General features: G+C 44.4%; 1 long non-coding RNA gene across 1 annotated transcript in view; it reads right to left on the reverse strand.

Annotated features, from left to right (window-relative positions):
• Positions 1-19,223, reverse strand: part of LOC138267668 (uncharacterized) — a 135,015-nt gene extending 115,792 nt beyond the window's left edge. Inside the window, exon 1 of the long non-coding RNA XR_011199844.1 lies at positions 19,169-19,223. This is a non-coding gene — a long non-coding RNA (uncharacterized lncRNA). The remainder of the gene's footprint in view (positions 1-19,168) is intronic.
• Between the last annotated feature and the right edge of the window lie 749 nt (positions 19,224-19,972).

The raw sequence follows: 19,972 nt of genomic DNA on the forward strand, positions 1-19,972 counted from the left end.
CCCATTGGGGAAGTTGGCGAAAGTGGATGCTGCTACTCTACCCCCCACCCCTTCCACTAAGATAGGAGACCTGTATGTTTCGGTACTTGGGGGTGTATGATGGCATCCAGCAATACAATATAGAGTGATGGAGGGTCTGACAGCGTCAATACAATTTTAGAATACTCTCCCACTATCATTAATGGGAAGAGTTGTGGTGGCAAAGATTGTGTTCCTGCCCCGCTGCCTCTACACAACGCAACATTTCCTTGACACTTTTCCCACGGGCAACATTCTGACATTTGCATTCCTTGCTCACAAAACGCATTTGGAGAGGGGGAAAGATGCAGGGTGGCCGAGGAACATTTGTACTTGCCTCCGTTGGATGGTGACCTCACAGTGCCAAATATAGAGACATACTATCTTGCAGCATCCCAACTGCAACAAGCGGGCCACTGGCTCACAGACGAAGGAAACTGGCAGAAGACACTATTAGCAGACGAGACTCAGGCCACAGCCCTACCACACATGCTACATACTGGTGGGAGGGGCTCAGCTACAGTGTCATATCTTAATAAACATACAGCAGCGCTATAGGAACGGTCTATACAGGGGGTGCTGGGGAGGGCGCCATTCGCCCGGAGTTCAAGTTTTGGAACTTACCCTCTTTCTGTAGATTGGCAACTGCATTGAAAACAGCAGCGTGGCGGGAGGGGGGCTGCTAGACGCTGGGAGGCCTTTACACCCTAATGAGGAAATTATAACTTTCAAGGCAGCACAGGAAAACATTTGCAGTGGGGGACGGACAGTTCCTTCTGTATGCAAGTATAACTAATACAGCACGAGATCTGTGGCCCACATACCCAGCCGCTCCCAGTCCTCACTCCTTTTCCAGATGCTACTGGAGCTGGGAGGGACACGAAACCTGGTATGTTAACTGACAAACCCAGGAGCCAATTTTCGGCTAAGTCTGCATAGGAGGAAGAACTGGGATCTCCCATTGAGGAGGCACAGAAATAGGTTCACTGGTGCGCACCGTTTCTAGCAATGCATGATTTAATTAATTCATACACTTTAATTATCTCCACTGCACCTACATTACTCCGGTGTTCCTCCACAGGATCAATCCAAAGTCAGGGGGGGGGGTGCCAATTCTCCGAACATACGGCATAATTCCTGCAATTGGCCTGGCACTGCCCACCTGTTAAGCAAAACAGTAGCAATTACCTGTTGGGTCTGCTGGGCCCGAACCTAGAGAACTGGAAGAGGGACAAGCTAGAATGGATGGTAGCAGTAGAGATGTGTCCGAAACGATGTAGACTAAACAATAGGATTGTGGAGGAATTATAGGTCGTAAACCATACCTGACCAAGTTTGAAGGAGTGGTGGAACAGACTCCGGTGGACTCCCCAGACAATGAAAGCTATTACACCCGTAAAGCAGGGACTGACACCTTGATGGGCGCAGGAGGGAAGTAGGAGCGAATAGAAATACACATGAAACCTGAGATGAGTGAGGGCCTAAGAATTACGATATGGAACATGTATACATATGTATGTGTAAGTGAACTGCATGTCAAAGGATTGAAACTGGCAGTGACTATAGATTTAGTTGTAATGCTTCTTACTGATAAGTGTGCATTCTTATATGCTGGAAACAATAAAAAGATTTAAAAAATAAAAATAATAAAAACGCGAAACGAGACTAGGTTCCTATCAAGTTACCCATCCCAAAGTCCATGACCATTTCTTCCTTGCCCTCCAGTTAGCTCAACCGGTCCCTAATGTAACTCACAAACACCGTGCAGACTTTGTGTCTAGAAGCTCTTGTAGTGCTATAAATACACAAGTTACCCTTCCCCAAACCACCAAACAGGATTCAATTTTGTGGCTCTCTGGTTATACACAAAGACATTGGCAGTGATCATATTAACCAATAGAGGTTTCATAATGGAGAAGTTAATTTCCCACTGATTAGTTTGACTTGCATTTATATTTCATTTAAACAGAGTATTATTTAATAAGTAGTTACTTGAAGGTGGCAGGCCAACAAAATAGATACAGCATATGTTGCTGTTTTTAAGCGACGCTTTTGACCTGGCCCCTATTCTCACTGACCTCACCCTCTTAGCACTCAGGATCAGTTTCCATACTTTAATGCACTTTAGACCGCTCCCTAGAACCCACTGGGAAGGACACATTCCAGAAGCTCAGGAAAAGTCAGGTACCATACCAAATCCAGCTACAATGCAAGACAAGGAACCACACAGCAAGTGACAGAGAGTAGTCAAGACTGAAAGCACACATCCCAATTCCAATGAGGGAGACTCTGCAGCACAAAGTGACAGACTAACCAAAGGGAGGCACACACAGCAGCAACTAACCAAACCTCAAGGATGTGGAGCCCACAAAATAAAATGACCTCAAATCAGAAATTCAAAACTCTCAGCAGAAATTAACTTGTACTCATTAGGCACTGCATGAGCAGAAGTCAAAATAGAAGAGCACTTCATGAAAATTCAGCAATAGCAATAGAGCAGAACAAAGGCCAAATCACGAACCTTTACTCATATGCTCAAAAGCAAGCAACACCCACACCAAACAACATACACATGTCCCAAGAATAGGTTACCTAAACCATGTGGTATCTTCTTGTAAACATGCGACACCTAAGCCTTTTAATCAACCAAAGCAAACTGCTGTAAGTACACATGTTTAGCAGCGGCTTCCAATACATAGCTAAAGAGTATTAAAGGGAGTGTACATGGCAGTCTCAAATCCTATTGAGAAGTAATAATTTCACCCCCCAAAGAGGGCACATTACTGATGGGCATTTCTGCTCCCCTTGGGGGCAGATAGGCTTTTTTTTTGGCCCATCTGTCCTCAAGGGAGGCAGAATCCACTTAGGCACCAGGGATCGCGTATGTGTTGTGTGTGGGGTGGGGTGCGGCCCCCATGGCAACTGATGGCTATTTCTGCTCCCCTTGGGGGCAGAAGCCACCACGACTTGAGGGAATTACTTTTTTTTTGTTCCTTAGCTTTTTGTGCTGGGGGCGCCCCCTTTGGCAAGGGTCAGCCCCTAAAGGGGGCACAGAGCTGTTGGCCATTTCAGCCCCCCTTGGGGGACCATCGGCTTATTTTTTTTAGGCCCATCTGCCCCCAAGGGGCACAGAATCCAGTTAGGCACCAGGGATCGTGTGTGTCTGTGTGGGGTGGGGGGGTGCGGCCCTGATGGCCATTTCTGCTCCCCTTGGGGGCAGATCGGCTTTTTTTTGGGGCCCATCTGTCCTCAAGGGAGGCAGAATCCACTTAGGCACCAGGGATCGTGTGTGTGTTGTGTGTGGGGTGCGGCCCCTATGGCAACTGATGGCCATTTCTGCTCCCCTTGGGGGCAGAAGCCACCAAGACTTGAGGGAATTGTTTTTTGTTTCCCTTAGTTTTTTTGTGCTGGGTGGCCCCCCCAAAGGGGGTACAGAGCTGTTGGCCATTTCTGCCCCCTTGTGGGCAGATCAGCCTATTTTTTTTAGGCCCATCTGCCCCCAAAGGGGGCAGAATCCAATTAGGCACCAGGGATCTTGTGTGTTTTGTGTGGTGGGGCGGCCCCTTTGGCAAGGGTCGCCCCACAAAGGGGGCTCATTACTGATGGCCATTTCTGCCCCTCTTGGGGGCAGATCGGCCTATTTGATTAGGCTCATCTGCCCCCAAGGGGGGCAGAAGCCACTTAGGCACCAGGGAAAGTTCTTGGTGATTATAACAGTTTATTTCTTCTTTTTGTTCTAGGTCAAAGCTTTTGCTTGCTTTGCTGTGGATCCTTGCAGTTTTGGCAGTAGTTGTCCTGGAGTCCTGCGGTTTGCATAGTTGCATGTTTTAGGTAAGTAAAAGCAATTTATTCCAAAAGAGTTGACATGCATGAGACATCTTTGTAGGTGGTGTACTAAATGCAGGATTGTGTGTGAAATTGTCCTTAGATTTGTGCACAATGATATTTGTGTTGTCATGTCTAATTTGCTTTTTTCTTTTTAATGGGAGATCATTGGCGATTGCTGTCTGTGCAGAGCAGTTGCTGGCGAGTCTTTATTTTTTTTAGACAGTGCTGGTTGTTGCTGGCAATTCATTTGTTCTTAGAAAGGATCGTGGCTAGCCGCAGAGTGACCGTTCAGCAGGGTGTTGGCATGGTATTTGAGTCATCTTCTGACCATGATTATGAGACTGACTCCGCATCTGAGGCAGAGGAGGAAGTGAGATTCTAGCAGTGAGTTTTCTGTCAGAGAGGATTCTTCTGATGAAGCCACTATCAGTGCAGATGAAGGGCCTATTTTAGAGGAGGACATTGATGTGCCAAGAGTGCAACAGCCTGGGGCTGAAGGGCTTCCCATTGGAAGGCCTGACACCTGGATTGCCCCAAACATGGAGCAGCCACAGTTACCTGCATTTACTGGTCTCCCAGGGTGTAGAGTCAATACAGAAAACTTTTTGCCTGTCAATTTCTTTCACTTGTTTAAGGACGATGTATTTTTGGAAGAGATTGTTGAGCAGTCTAGTTTGTATGCAGAGCAATATTTGAGGGACAACGCTGCCAGACTTAGGCCTTAGTCTAGAGCTACTCAGTGGGTTCCCACATATCTGGAAGAGATTAAAAAGTTTTTAGGTTTGATTTTTTTGATGGGGTTGATAAGGAAGTCGTCACTGGCTTCTTATTGGTCTACTAGTCCCTTGATGGCAACGGCTATATTTCCTGCAACTGACTCGTAATCGCTATTTGTTTCTTCTTCGTATGCCTCATTTTGTAGACAATGCTTTAGCCTTGCCACAAGATCACCCTGATTGTGACCGTCTTCTCAAGATTAGGCCTGTCCTTGATCATTCTGAAGATCAGTTTTCAGAGGTGTACATTCCAGGCAAAGAGATAAGTGTGGACAAGTCTTTGGTCCTCTTCAAGGGGCGTATGGTTTTTAAGCAGTACACTCCTAGTAAGAGAGCACAGTATGGAATTAAACTGAATATGCTGTCAGAAAGTAGTACAGGATGTGTGTATAATTTCCGGGTCTACACTGGATTCCAGTATTGACCCCACGGTTGTCGGCCCACTTTTGGAGTTAGCGAGAAAATTGTGTGGGAACTTGGTAGACTGTTTAACAAAGGTCGCCATTTGTACGTAGATAATTTATACACTGGAGTGCAGTTGTTCAAGGAGTTGTTTAGAGTGGACACTGTTGCTTGTGGCACAATCTGTTCTAATCGGAAAGGCTATCCAAGGGAGCTTGTCTGTAAAAACCTTGAGGAGACCGTGCAGTGCCTTGCGGAATAATGAGCTGCTAGCTCTGAAATTTTCAGACAGGAGGGATGTGTACATGCTATTTACCATCCATGATGAGAGTACTTCCCCTGTGACTGTTTGGGGTCAGGTTGCCTAAGTGCGAAAACCTGGGCGCATTTTGGACTACAATAAGCACATGGGTGGTGTTGATAGAGTAGATCAGAGGCTGGAACCTTACACTGCTCTTCGTAAGTCTTACGTGTGATATAAAAAGTTGGCCCTACATTTATTTCATTTGGCAACTTTTAATGCTTTTATTGTCTTCAAGGATTAAATTTGTTACATTTCAGGAATCAGTGATAGAGAGCCTGATTGTGGTGTAACAGGAAAGAGTTCCTAGAGTAGCAGTGGTGAAGAATGTGGCTAGGTTGAAAGATCGCCACTTTCCAGATCACATTCCTCCCACTCCCAAAAAAGACTTGCCCACTAAGAAATGTAGAGTATGTGCCCGAAGAGGTATCCAGAGGGAGAGCCGGATGTACTGCCCCGATTGCCCTTCAAAGCCTGGGCTGTGTGTGGCCAGGTGTTTCAGGAGTTACCACATCAAAAAAAATGTGGGGGAAATACTGTGAGCATAAACTGCCTGTTTTATATTTTCAGATGTTCAGTTTCACATTTCTATCATGTTTTCAGTTAGAGCTTTTGTGTCTGTAGGTTTGTACTTATTTTATAATTAGTTAGTGGTTTCTTTGTTGTTTATAAACAAAAATAAAGTGATGGCGGTGTGCGTGGGGTGGCGCTTGGCTGGCGGTGTGCGTGGGGTGGCGCTTGGCTGGCGGTACCAGCCAAACGTTAGTCCACACACTCCCATCAACTAGTGCGATTTCTGTATCAGGCATATGGGCGTATGTAAGTGATGGGCCCTTGAGTGGCGCTGTCTGTCGATGTGAATGTTGTAATGTGCTGGGCCCATGGCTGGCGGTGTGAATGGTCTTGTGCATGTCATGTATGAAAGGTGTATGAATGGTCTGTAAAACGGTTGGTGCTTTGACACGCCTTTACAGCTCACGAGCTGTGAGTCATTGGTTCAGTTTTTTGGCCTTTCAGTTAATAACGGTGCATTTCATTTTTATGAAATGTCTTGTTAATAGAATTTGATCTACTGAACCATCACTCACCCTTGTGCCGAATTCAACCAGTATGTGTGGTAAAAATGTCAAAACCTGCTCCGCTGTAATCAGGCCTCGCAGCAAACCTGCGACACTCTAGGTGTCTCAGGTGGGACCCTGCTGATGAAGCATGCCACCAACTTGGCTGGTGGGTGAGGGGTCTTTTTAACATAACCTAAGTGTGTTTCTTTCCACAATTTTAGTGTTTGGAACATCACAGAAGTGGACACATCAAAATGATCTACTGCAAAACTACCTATGTTTTGGGGGGGGAGAAAAGGGGGGGCACCTATGTTTTTGGTCCCAGGTGCGGCCTTCATCTAGGGAAACCTACCAAACCCAGACATTTTTTTTTTTTTAAACTAGACACCACAAGGAGTCCAGGGAGGTTTGGCTTGCGTGGATCCCCCAACATTTTCTTACCCAGACTCCTCTGCAAACCTCAAAATGTGCTCAAAAAAGCATATGTTTCTGACTTTTCTTTGTGAGATCACCGCTCTGGCACAAAATTCCTACTCCCCAGCGTTTTCCTCACTCTCCCAAGTAAAATGATACCTCACTTGTGTGGGTCCCCAAAGCAGAGTCTGCCTAAAGATGTATAAAAGAAAAACCTGTGCTTATCAACACGCTGTGCTATCTCCTCAATCTCTACAGGTATTTGGCCTTTCTGTTGCAGGCACCTGGGCCCCCACACAAGTGAGGTACCATTTTTATCAGGAGACTTGGGGGAAACGCTGGATGGAAGGAAGTTTGTGGCTCCTCTCAGGTTCCAGAACTTTCTGTCACCGAAATGTGAAGAAAAAGTGGGTTTTTTTGCAAAATTTTGACGTTTGCCACGGATTCTGGGTGAGAAAACACTGGGGGAAATCAATGCAAGTCACACCTCCCTGTACTCCCTCGGGTGTTAGGTTTTCAGAAATGTTTGGGTTTGGAAGGTTTCCCTATATGGCTACTGAGCCCAGGACCAAAAACGTAGAAAAGATTTCTATGTCAGAAATGCCCTGTAATTCACATGCTAGAATGGGCACCCCGGAATTCAGAGATGTGAAAATAACCACTGCTTCTCCCACACCTTATCTAGTACCCATTTTGGAAATACAAAAGTTTTCTTGATACCTATTTTTCACTCTTTATATTTCACCAAATGAATTGCTGTATACCCGGTATAGAATGAGAACCCATTGCAAGGTGCAGCTCATTTATTGGCTCTGGGTACCCTAGGGTTCTTGATGAACCTACAAGCCCTATAAATCCCCGCAACCAGAACAGTTCAGCAGACGTAACGGTATATTGCTTTCAAAAATCTGACATTGCTGGAAAAAGTTACAGAGTAAAACATGGAGAAGAAATGGCTGTTTTTTCACCTCATTGTCAATTGTTTTATTTGTTTTTATTTCAGCTGTTATTTTCTGTTTGAAAACCTTATAGGATCTACACAAAATTACCCCTTGCTAAATTCAGAATTTTGTCTACTTTTCAGAAATGTTTAGCTTTCTGGGATCCAGCATTGGTTTCACACCCATTTCTGTCACTAACGTAAAGAAGGCAGAAAGCAACAAACAAACAAAAAAAATTGTATAAATGGGGGTATGTCCCAGTAAAATGCCAAAATTGTGCTTAAAATTTGATTTTATGATTCAAGTCTGCCTGTTCCTGAAAGCTGTGAAGATGTTGATTTTAGCACCGCAAACCCTTTGTTGACGCCATTTTCAGTGCACCTTCTTCTGCAACCCTTTTTTACCATTTTTTTTTTTTTAACTAAATTTTCGCTGTATTTTGGTAATTTCCTGGTCTCCTTCAGGGGAATCCACAAATTCTGGGTACCTCTAGAATTCCTAGGATGTTGGGGGGAAAAAAAAAAAAAAAAGAAGGATGCAAATTTGGCGTGGGTAGCTTACGTGGACAAAAAGTTATGAGGGCCTAAACACTAACTGCACCAAATAGCCAAAAAAAGGCCTGTCACCTGAGAGGTTAGGGGGGGAGAGAAAGGCCTGGCAGCAAAGGGGTTAAACAAGGATTGACATACACAATAGGTTTCGCTTGAAAGACCTTATAATTGTTTAGCCAGAGCTATTGGCTTTGGCAAGGTCTTTAAACGATTTTAGTAAGCATTAGCAGGGTTTGCTGATCTGGGTCACTTGTTTTTTGAGTGACTGATCAGAGGTTAATACCTAGATGGAGCACTAAGAAACAGTATAAATAAGACCTAATAAAATATATCCTATGCCTGTTATTTCCTTTAATCAAATAAAAAGGTGCCAAAACCTGGAGGGTGCGTGCAGTGTATTTCTCTGGAAGAAGTTAGGACTTTATAGCCACACCCAAAAGATGCATTCTAATACAATGCAGAGGTTTAAGAGTTGAAAGGCAGGATACCGCCAGGGGCAAACGTGAAACCAGCAATGAACGAGAAACAAGGACTTCCCAGAAGCCACAACTCCTAGAAAGACAAACAGGTAGAGAGCTTTAAAAACACCAGTGCAACTAGGCAATCTTTATGGATAAAGCTGGGGGGGGGGGGAGGGGAGAGAATGTAGGAGTTCTAGCGACAACCTCCGGTTGGGACAAGTCACATTTCAACTTTATGATATACCATAGACCAGAAAACGTGAGCGGACGCGCGCCACAAGGTGACCCAAACACTTCTCATCCTTCCAGGGCCTTGGTCTAAAGGAGATGGAGCCCCTTCTAAATATAATGGGAGGACTCCATCAACCCTGACTCCTGCCCTGGATTTAACTACTACACCAATGGTTCAAAGTGGTGGTCAGACAAGAGTGAAGGACATTTAGGAAATAAACTCACGACCCGGATTTTCACTACACAATACATTTTTTATTTATAGAAAAAGAGCCAATTATTGGGTTTTTAATGCTTCCTGCACAAACGTTGTCAGATTATGTTTTCTATTACATACCAACCTCCGCATTTAATCAACTAAATACTAATACGTCTGTGAATCACTGCTACACCACACGTAAATTAAAAATGTAATCAGTGACAGAAACCTGTAATTCTCCATGCTAAAAAGGTACATCATTCCAGTCATGCAAGTCAGTGATCATGACTGAACAACTGTAGTCCAGTCTTCCCAATGGCTCCGCAAAAAGCTCACAGGCATGTTGCAAAGGCTCAAATATCATGAAGACTAGCTGTCTCAGCCTTCATAAAGATAATTATGCCAAACTAGCTTTCAAAAAATAACTCTTGCTCCCAGTTATTAGGTGACATGGCTGTGATTTACGAATGTTCAATAAACAAATTAATGGAGTTCACTGTATTTATCTCAAGCCTTGTTTCATTTCATCCACTTCTAATGCATTCACTCACTATTCTGTGAAAAAAAGTATTACATTCCACCAACGAAGTCTCAACCGCGAACCATAGCTCTTGAGCCATACAATGAAACCCAGAAACAGTTTCTTTCTCCTTTGAATTTTAGCGTCTCCATCCTGCCTCCACACCACAAGCTTTTCACTGGTGCAGCGATGGCAAGACTCTTGGGCCTCTAGATGGAATGATGGGTTACAATTAGTTGTTCTTGTCGCCAGTTACCCAGCTGGATTCAATTTGTATTTAGTCCCCTGGGATCGCGGAGCACTAATTGGGGCGTGGTTTGTTAAAACCATAGATAGTAACGAGTAGCATGCGTTGTGGGAGAAAAGCGGGGGGGGGGAAGGGGGGAGAGATGTCAGACTACTTGTTTATTTACTGCCAGCTTTGGCCTCATTTCCAACTTTCCCCTGCACCAAGTATGTGATCTTGAGCTAATAATGAACTATAATTAAAATGACGATGAACTTGGAGCTCTTGGCAAGACCCTCCTGGGGAGTTATGCCTAACTTGGGAGAAGGAACACGTTGTTCAAACTGGTGCTGCGAGAGCTAGCTGCAGCACACAGACATATCCAAAAGCTTATTTGCTTATGCTTAGGGCTTTTGGAAAGTACTCAACACAATTTATACAAAATTAGTAAGGTGGCCACATGTGTAGATATGGGAAACGACATCAGCAAATGAGATATCAACAGATTAGTGGGCGTGTTGCAAATATCTGTGTCTTGTCCGCGGGTGGCATGTACTCAAACTTTTATTATTTGGAGTAATTCATTTTGTGCATGGTCCATTATATTAGTAATCTATGATAATGACAAATTAAACTAACATGTAGCAGCAGAACTATAAAATACAAATATTCAAAAGCAAGCCTGAAATGCAAATATTAGGAGGAGCGGTGTGAGCATATCGTTTGACAATCTGTACATGTGTGTTGCAAAATGGCCCTCTTTGAAGGGTCACCCCCAGACTATTTTGCCTACCTCCTTCTCTTTTTTTCACCTCGTTTTTGTTGGTTTTAGGACGGCTAATGAGTGCTAAAGTGATTGTGCTCTCTCTTCCCTAGAATGGATTACATTGGCTAATACCCAAATGGCATATTTCATTAACTTCCTAGTAAAGTGCACTACTTGTGCCAAAAGCCTGTAAATTAAATTCTTCTACTGACCCTGCAGCACTGATTGTGCCACTCGCATAAGTAACCCCATAACCATGTCTCCGGTCTGCCACTGCAAAGCTTGCCTGCGAGTTTCACTGCCATTGCGACTTGGCATTGCAAAGTCTTTTCTCTACCGTAAAGCCTGCTCCTTATAGGCCAGCATTAGAAATTGCCTTATTTAATGTTAAGTGGCAATTTCTGATCTAAGAGGAGCAGCCTTGTCATGTTTGAAATGGTAGTGAGAAATCCTACTTACTGGATTGTATATTACAATTTTAGAAATGCCACTTTTAGAAAGTGGCCATTTCTCTGTCCTTACTGCTCTATGTGCCTTACAGACGGTCTTCAATCCACATGTGCTGGTTGACAGCTCCCCTTGTACATTCCACTCAGGCAGCCATAAACACAGGACACTCAGCTGCATACTGATGGGCCTTTCTGGGCAGGAAAGGTGGAGGGGCTTTCAGGTACCCCTCAAAGGCCAGTGGTCTGCCCTCATACAAAGGACTTATAACACCCCCTCCCCCACACAGAGCTCCTAGCAGACAGGGCTGAGATGAAACAGGAACGTGTGCACTTCAAAACCACTCTGTTTCCTCCACTTCAAAGGCATTTTGGGTATATATACTGGGTCTGTAACCCCCACCAAAAGACTATTCTGGACCTACAACTGGACTCTGTCAGAGGACTGCCTGGCTAACCAAAGAACTAATATGGACTGCTTTGCTGGAAGGACTGCTCTCTTGCTAGTTGCCCTGCACCCTGCTGCCCCTCCCCCCCACCGACTGTGCTGGAAGGACTCTGCCTTCCCCCACAAGTGCTTGGATGTAGGTTGCTTCCTGTTCTGAAGTCTCAGGACCAGTCAACAAGGACTTCAAAGAAAAGAAAATCCTGTGTCGGAAAATCAATGCAATACCTGTGGAAATCAAAGCAGCATCTGCCTCACAGCTGAGAAGTCATGTCTCGCCTACCTTCCTACCAGCGCGTTCTGGATTTTCAACGCATAGTCCCTGAGCAACAAAACATCCCTGCCGTAAAGAACCAAGGCTGCGCTCATGGAAATCGACACATCATCTTGCTGCATGGAAAGAAAACAACAGATGGCCTTTTCCGTGCTGGAAAAAAACAATGAATTTCTTTACTTTTCAACTCTTCTCCACTGCAGTGCTCCGAGTCGTTTTTGATGCATCCCAGGTACTGTGTTAAAAAGAGACTACTGAATTGTGTAGACACCTTTCAAAAGTGATATCTTGGAGTTTTATCATTTTGGTCTTATTTAATTCAAATAAATTAATATCTATTTTCCTAAACTGGTGTGGAGTACTTTCACTGTATGAGCTATTGCACAAATACTTTACACATGGCCTAAGTTAAACCTACCTGCTTTGTGCCAAGCTACCAGACGTTGAGCACAGGATAATTTGGACTGTGTTGCGACTTTCCCTGGCTAGGATTGTGGCCCATACTTGGAGAGGGTGCATAACTCTGCCAACTAGAGACCCAATTTATCAGCTTTGTTAAAAAGCCTTGGCCACTTAAGATGGCCTTGAAATAACTAAATTTTTTCCCACTTTGAAGAGACCGTACTTCATGACCCCGACCCCCCCGGCATTTTTTGGGCAAGTTTGGCCTTAGTGCATTGTACATAAAGTTTTTATCTCAAGTACCAGATAGCTGTTCTTTGTGTGGTGTGTCGATACCATGTAAAGAGTCTAGGGGTTCCCCACTGAGTGGGCAGGGGCTTGCTATGCAAACCCAAAGTGCCCTATTTAGAGGTAGTGTGGTCAAGCAGGCTTAGCACAGAAGAGTACAAGACATCCACAAATACACACAATAGTCAATAAATGAGACCTACACTGAAAATAGCAAGTATCTTTATAAATGTTTAGGCATCAGAGAAAAATTGTTCAGGTAAGTACTCTGCCTTCCCCCACAAGGTCCCAGTAAGCACCAGTAGTTCACCACCAGCGGCTGGGTGAAAGGGACAAAACAGCATCAGGTGCCCATTGTGTTCCAATAAAGATCAGTCACTGCGAAAAGAGGCTGCAGGTTCTGGCCAGGAGGCCAGTCAGACGGAACCAACAGCGGGGCTCAAGCCTCATGATGCACAGGCAGAGGGAGGCACCTTTGGTCCTCTTTACCCTGTCTCAAGGACAACTTGTGCAGGTGACTTTAGGTGTCAGGACTAAAGTCTGGAGGGCTGGGGAACCTTGCTGACACCCATGATCCACTTCAACTTGGGTCAGAGCCCCGCTGTCAGGTTTTGTGGTTCCAGAGGCTTCAAAGACCCTTCTTTGGAGTTTGCTGGAGAACAGGTCCACTGTTCACAGGTCGTGGATCTTTTTGAAAGGCAGGCAGACACACTTCCTATTTTGTGAGGTGAGCCAGATTTGCATTTCAGAGGCGGCAACCCATGAGGCTTGCCACCTTAGGAAGGCTAATCAACATATCCTGTGGGAGGGGGTGTTACACCCTTTTCCTGGACAGGCTTTTGCTCTGGGCCCCAGAGAGCAGAACGTTCCACCCTAGGGGAACAGATCAATGTCTCAGGTTGAGGGCTGGCAGAGACCAGCCAGCAAGCAAGCACACCAGAGGCTGGTAGGAATTCAGGGGGCATCTCTACAGTGTTCTCTGGGTACATGCATTAATAAACCCATCACTAGAATCAGTGTGGGCTTATCAATATGAGATGTTTGATTTCAAACATAGCCATCTTCAATAAAGCCATCAGGTAACTGGGGAACTCGTATTGACCAGTGTCCAGAACATGCATTTAAAACTTATAACGGCTTCCCTGGCCTTTTACTATGTCTGAGAATTGACAAAAACCATAGCAGAGACAGATCTGCTCTTGCAGATATGCCCTCACATGTAATAAAATGCACCCTGCCTTAGGGCTGCTGCCTATTGTAGGGATGACTTACATACATTGAATGCAGTGTTAGGGTACATGCCACACAGGCTGTGTACCATGTCATCTTTTCACTTACATGCACCAAGACGTAGTCTGCAATGACAGCCTGTCGAGCTTGGTGAGGCGGTCCCTTAGGTGGCACAATTCGTGCTGCAGCCCTTAAGGACACTCTTTAGCACCTCAGGCCCTAGGTACCATTAGATACAGACTTACAGAGGGTGGTAAAGCTTTTGGCAATTGTACAGTTTTTAAAAGGGGGGGGGGGGGGGAGAAGAACACTGGCACTGGGAACCTGGTTGACAGCGCCTCAACAGTGAGGGGCACAAAAACAAAAACAAATCCATTGATGCACGCAAATATTCTCGTTAGTGCACAATAAAGTATGTTGTCACTTTTTTCTTAATAACCTACAAAACAGAGGTGCAGTGAGGGCTCCCTTAGTCAGCAAGTTAAGGGTCCTGTGATCCAAACAGAGCCTTTAGCATCCATAGACAGACACTCCCCTCTTTTGGTTTTCCCTCCTAAAAAGGAAAGGAATTTAAAAGAAGAAAAATAATACTGAAATCTTGAGGCTTGTGGTTTAAATTCCAGACAAGCCTGTGAGGAGATCTCTTGGTCCTCCCTTCCTCCCCCGAGGTGGAGGAATCCTGTGGAGGAACCGACTGAAGACAGCAGAAGCAAAGTGGAAGAGGAAGGCCTCTTTGAGGTGGGCACAAGGTATGCTGGGGGGTCCTTAGTACCCAGAGAAATCATGGCTTCCTGGGGGTGTCCTCAGTAGCAGCTAGCTTCAGCATACTCAAAGCACGAATTGAAGTGCCTCAGGACAAGCTGTGTTTTTCAGCATACTTCAAGTCCAACAGAAGGCGTTCAGTTATCTTTCGGGCCAGTGTTCCGCTGCCCTTGCTGGGCAGCCGAGCCACACTGTGTAAGGAAGTCTCTCTTGAGGCAGGGGATTATGGAGTGCTTCCTTGGCATCGGACACATGTGTGCGTAGGTCTCCCTAACTGCTGCAGGGTCTTACAGAGGTCTTTCCACAGGCTGAAGCACTTTGATGACTGTGCACAGGGCTGCCACCTGGATGTCTAGTAAACTGGGGTGGGGGAGATAGAACAGTACAGTTGGCAGGAGAGCAGGTTCAACTGGTACAAGGAGTGAGCATGGAGTACAGTGTTTGTTTGGGTCTAATGGGCCCTACACGACCAAGTCTAAAAGGGGGAAGGAGGTTTCAAGTCTTCTGTGTGGCAGGCAGAGTCCAGCAATGCCCTCTACACTCAATGGTCACCAGCCCCAAAGTAAACTCCGGGCAGCAGCGTGCATGCTCAGTTGCAGGAAGCACTTCCTCAGTCCCCCTCCCAAAACTATCTGTGCCCTTTGAGCTCGGCCAGCTTATTGCAGAGGCCATCGCATGGCTAGGCCAGGAGCTGCAGCAGAACACCCTTACCGTTTACTGTGTTTAAGCACCTCTAAGCTGTTTTGGCCCAACGCATATCTTGTTGGCACCAGGAGCAGCAGCAGGACCGCTCCCTAGTGAGAGGTTTGCTGGCCTCTGGACAACTCCAGCAAGTTTACGGCAGGCCATGGAGGATTGGGAGGGGGGACGGTCAGATGCAATCCTTGCAGAGCCAAGCAGACATGGGAGGGACGAGTACTGCAATAAAATGCAAGCAGCTACCGGCCTGAAGCTGAACACGCACACACTAACACGAGCAGGAAAAAATAAATAAAATAACAAATTATATATATATATATATATATATATATATATAATTTTTTTTTTTTTTTTTTAAATAGTCCCCCAAAGGAAGAGATAAACAACCTCCCTGGGAGGAAATAAAAGGAGGAACAAAGAGAAAGTGATGACCACTAGCAAGTAAGGCTTTTTAAAGGACACTGAAACAAACAAATGAAAAGCAGTAGGTGGCTCTAAGACCACAAAGAAGTATACACAACAGGTCTTCGAAGCTCTCCCTAAAAACAGAGGGGTATGGAAAAATACAGACAATTTGAACATTCATGGAAACTGACATACTGGGAGGTGAAAGGTTGGAAGGCCTTTAGTGCATGGTCCATAGTTAAGTTCAGACACTTCCGGTCAGGAGTATCAGTGGGTGGGGTTAGGAGTATTGATACTGGAGTAAAAGTAGCAGCAAGAGAAATAAAGATTACAAATAAAAATAAAAAATAAATAATAATAAAAAAATAAAATAAAAAAAAACACACAAACCAACAATGGTTGTCAATATCAGTATTTAGGCTTTGCTACCTCCTTCCTATTGTCCTTACAACCTTTTTTGCTGTTTCTCCTCTCCTCAGTTACTTTAGGAAAGTTTGCCATAACCTCATAGCTGCTACTTCTAATTCAGAGAAATCACATCACTAGAATATTGGTCGCTGCTTCACAGTTCAGCTCTTTAAGATTATCCTGGTAATTAGAAGGCTAGCATTCTTCCCAATACCAATGGAAAGCTGTCAGACCCCATTAGTGGGGAGGGGAGGCACAGGGTGGTGGTTGAAGTAATTTACTTTTGATGTCCTTGGGTGAGTCCTGCTATGACTGCAATTTAGGTCAAGTACAACTCAATAGCACTTGACTATGTGGAAGCAACAACAAGCAGTCCGACATCAGAGGAAGGTAGCATGAGGGTGCTCAAACTCAGCAATCGCATAACTCGGTATAACAAATGACTGTGCAAAATAGTACTCTATTTCCAGTAAACATGATTTTAACGTATAACAGAACTTAGTATCACACACAATGCAAATTAGTGACCTGGCATTGAGCAGGTTACCACATTTTCCACATACTGACCCAGTGATCTCCCCTTATAGTGCATAAAGAACTCACCTATAATACTTGGTGTGATTAGTTTCAGGTGCTCATTACCTCCACACTTGCCTAACTGCAAAGTCTTAAACAGTTCTTCTTGATTCTCATGTCACACCTTTGAGATCAGGCAGAGAATGTCAGGCTATGCCACAATCTTCACAATTCCAACAAGGAATTGCAGAGGGGAGTCTGAAGCCTTCCGACACAAGGGCCCGCAGATCGATCTCCACAGTGGTCCTCTTCAGCACACACACCACACAGGGGTCCACACTGCACCTCACTCCTGTATAATCAGTCCTCCTGCATAGATAGTAGGCTCCTTCCATCTCTCAGAGGGAAGACTTCTAGGCACATAAAGGACAGGTAATCTGCTCTTGCAGCTAGGGGTACACATATGTGATGTCCCACCCACCTCTCAGAATCTGGCTGTCATACAGACACCAGCTCTGGTTGCACAGTAGTCCCGCGAGTACTCTTCGAGCACTCTTCTTTGGTGAGAGAACGTAGAACTGGAACAAAAAGTGTGTCAGTGGGTCCTACTTTAATACAGTTGGAGCAGAGAGGGAATGTAGATTCACTGACCTTTCAGAACACATTTGGATTGGTTGTTGTTTAGTGTATCCTCTTCAGGCAGCTCTCAAGAAACAAGTTTCTTGTAGTGCTGAGGCTCATCACAGTGAGGTTGTCTCCAGCATCCACAACACAATACAGCTAGCCGTGAGATTTCTTCAGTTTTGTGTCATTAGCTACATTAAAGAATACTCAGGGGGGGCAACAAGTCATATCCACTCCCAAATTCATTTTGTTTGTTAATTACAATTTTTTCCTTACCAACCTACTTTTCCATAAACTTTTCTAAAGAGTAAATACACTGTTTCTTTTCACTGGGAGGGCCAACACTACTGACAACTGAGATTATGGCTGTGAGCACTCCTTTCTAGACTCCAACATCAATTAACTTTACTCTATCCCAGTGTTGATCAACGGCATTTTGATGAGTCAAACTCAAAAAGCTTTATCCCTTGATATTTTAACATCTAGGTATAAAATAATTGTTATGTTCTCACCATTGTTTGAAGATTAACAGTCACAAAGTTCAAAGTGTTACCATTCATGGAAAACGAGCACTTCCATTTCAAGGCCTCAAATTAACTGGCCTGCCCTACAAAAGTATACATTAATGCAGCCGATTAGATGCCTGTTAACACTTCCAATAATGCTATGCCGGCTGGGTGATAGTTAGGGAAACTGATATTTCGCATTTTTTAGCCCAATCCCTCCAAGCAGGTTTCAGTAGCAGACCATATTTAAGACACGACATAGAACCGAAATAACGGCTCAGACCATTGTCCTTAAAGTGGTAACTACATTTTTATACTCTGTCCTCCAAAAGATGGTCATCTAATTTCTTTCCATTTAATTCCAGTAAAAAAAAAAATACATGCAGTTGTCCCAAATAGAACTAAGATTTATATAGCTCTTATTAATCATCGTGTTTGGTAATGGGATTTATGTAAAGAGGTTACTTACGACTGATATATTGAAATTCACCAAATCAGAAAGTAGAACGGCTGTGCACAATTAGTGTGAGATTTTCGCAATTCGCTGTAACATAATCATCATTTTACTACCACCAACAAAATACGTATATACTACATGAAAGTTTAGTACATGTTGCTTGCTGCACAGTCAGTTCGGGTGCATAGACAATTAAATATTTGAACCATAAAGGTATTTTAAGTTTAAAAACACCGCGAGCTTCCTTTCGCGTTTGGTAGATATACGACACGATTTTTGTTGTTGTACAAACTATACATTCAAAAACAATGTAGGCATACATGATCAGCGTAGAACAAGTAGAAAATGTCTGTCGGTTTCACAATATACACGAAATCTTGACGGCGGCTCCTACTGCTGAATACAAGAATGTCCCTTTCTTGTGTACCCATCTAGTCTTGCTCTGTCTTCTCAAGAGTACAAGATGAAAAGAAAATTAAATTTGATTAATTTCGAAGTACGTCACTAATGTTAGTTTTCTAAAATAGAAAAGACCGCAAGTTATAATGACACTCGCTAGCATTTGGAAACACCACTGAGATAAAAATACGAAAACAAAAAAATAAATCTCCCAATTTCCACTGGATCAGAGGAACATTAAAACGGGAGAAAGCTAAAGAACATAGTTTTTAGCAAACGCAGGAGAGATGGAATACACGGCATATAAGCCGTTTATAATTATAGTGACTCTTTCCTTTTCTAAAAACCTAAATTAAAAGTTAGAAAACACCAGACGGTGGTTAGAGTGAATATATATGTCAGGGTTAGAACAGATGTGGCACGCCCAAACTGCGGAGACATCAAGCATTCCGGACCCTTCAAAAAAGGCCAGAATGGCGCTTCAGATCAAACCCTCCACTTTTAACGGCAGGCCAACCCCAAAACGCTAACCACCCTGGCTTGGCCCAAGGGAATTAATACGCGCAGACCTTTTATCATCATTCTACATTCAAGGCAAGTCAGAAAACTTACCGCCCCTGAAACTTGGGGGGCGCCAAATACAATGAATCTCAGCAGACTCTCCACGCTGCAAGCAGCGTCGGCTAGATGCCCCAGGCGTCTCTCCGGGCCGTTCCTCCCCGGCCACGCCCACGGCCACGCCCACGCCCACGCCCACGCGCACGCGCACGCGTACGAGGCACGCTGTGTTGAAAGACCATTTTGGACAAGTGAAGCTCACGTGCTCAGCGGGGCTACGAGCGATCTATTGAAGTGATTCGTTACAGGTAAGAAAAGTCCCGTCTCCGCGGTTTTACCCGCGGTGATGGACAGGTGACGTCTTAAGTATGACGACCAATGTCACCGTTAGTGGTTAGGGAATGCTGCGCTGTGGAGCTATATTTAAAAATAGTAAATGTGCTGTGTATGTAGGTAGGCCACTTATCGAGTTAGAATAAAAAGACAAAGTATGTGGTGGATGTAGGCCTGTTAACGGGTCAGGGTATTGTTCGCTGTTTTCATGTCGCGTCCTTGTGTGAGCGAGTTTGACCTTATTTGTTTATTTTTATATTTTAATTCATAAGGGGGTGCCGTAGAGGTTCGACGGACATTTTGACTATGCTTGGAGTGATTCCACTAGAAGCTTCTGTAGTATTGTATTAGTTTCTATATTATTATGTTGTTACAGGCATAGTTTGTTCTAGTTGTGTAACTCATAGTATATTGTTTTAATAGGGTAATGTTTCTTCTATGTATTTTCTTCCATGACTTGGGGGCATTCTGAAAGATTGGCGTTGTCATGAATGGTGAGTGTCTGTGGTAATGGTAATGTTTGTA

The sequence above is a fragment of the Pleurodeles waltl genome, chromosome 12, assembly GCF_031143425.1.
Source record: "Pleurodeles waltl isolate 20211129_DDA chromosome 12, aPleWal1.hap1.20221129, whole genome shotgun sequence".
Lineage (NCBI taxonomy): Eukaryota > Metazoa > Chordata > Amphibia > Caudata > Salamandridae > Pleurodeles > Pleurodeles waltl.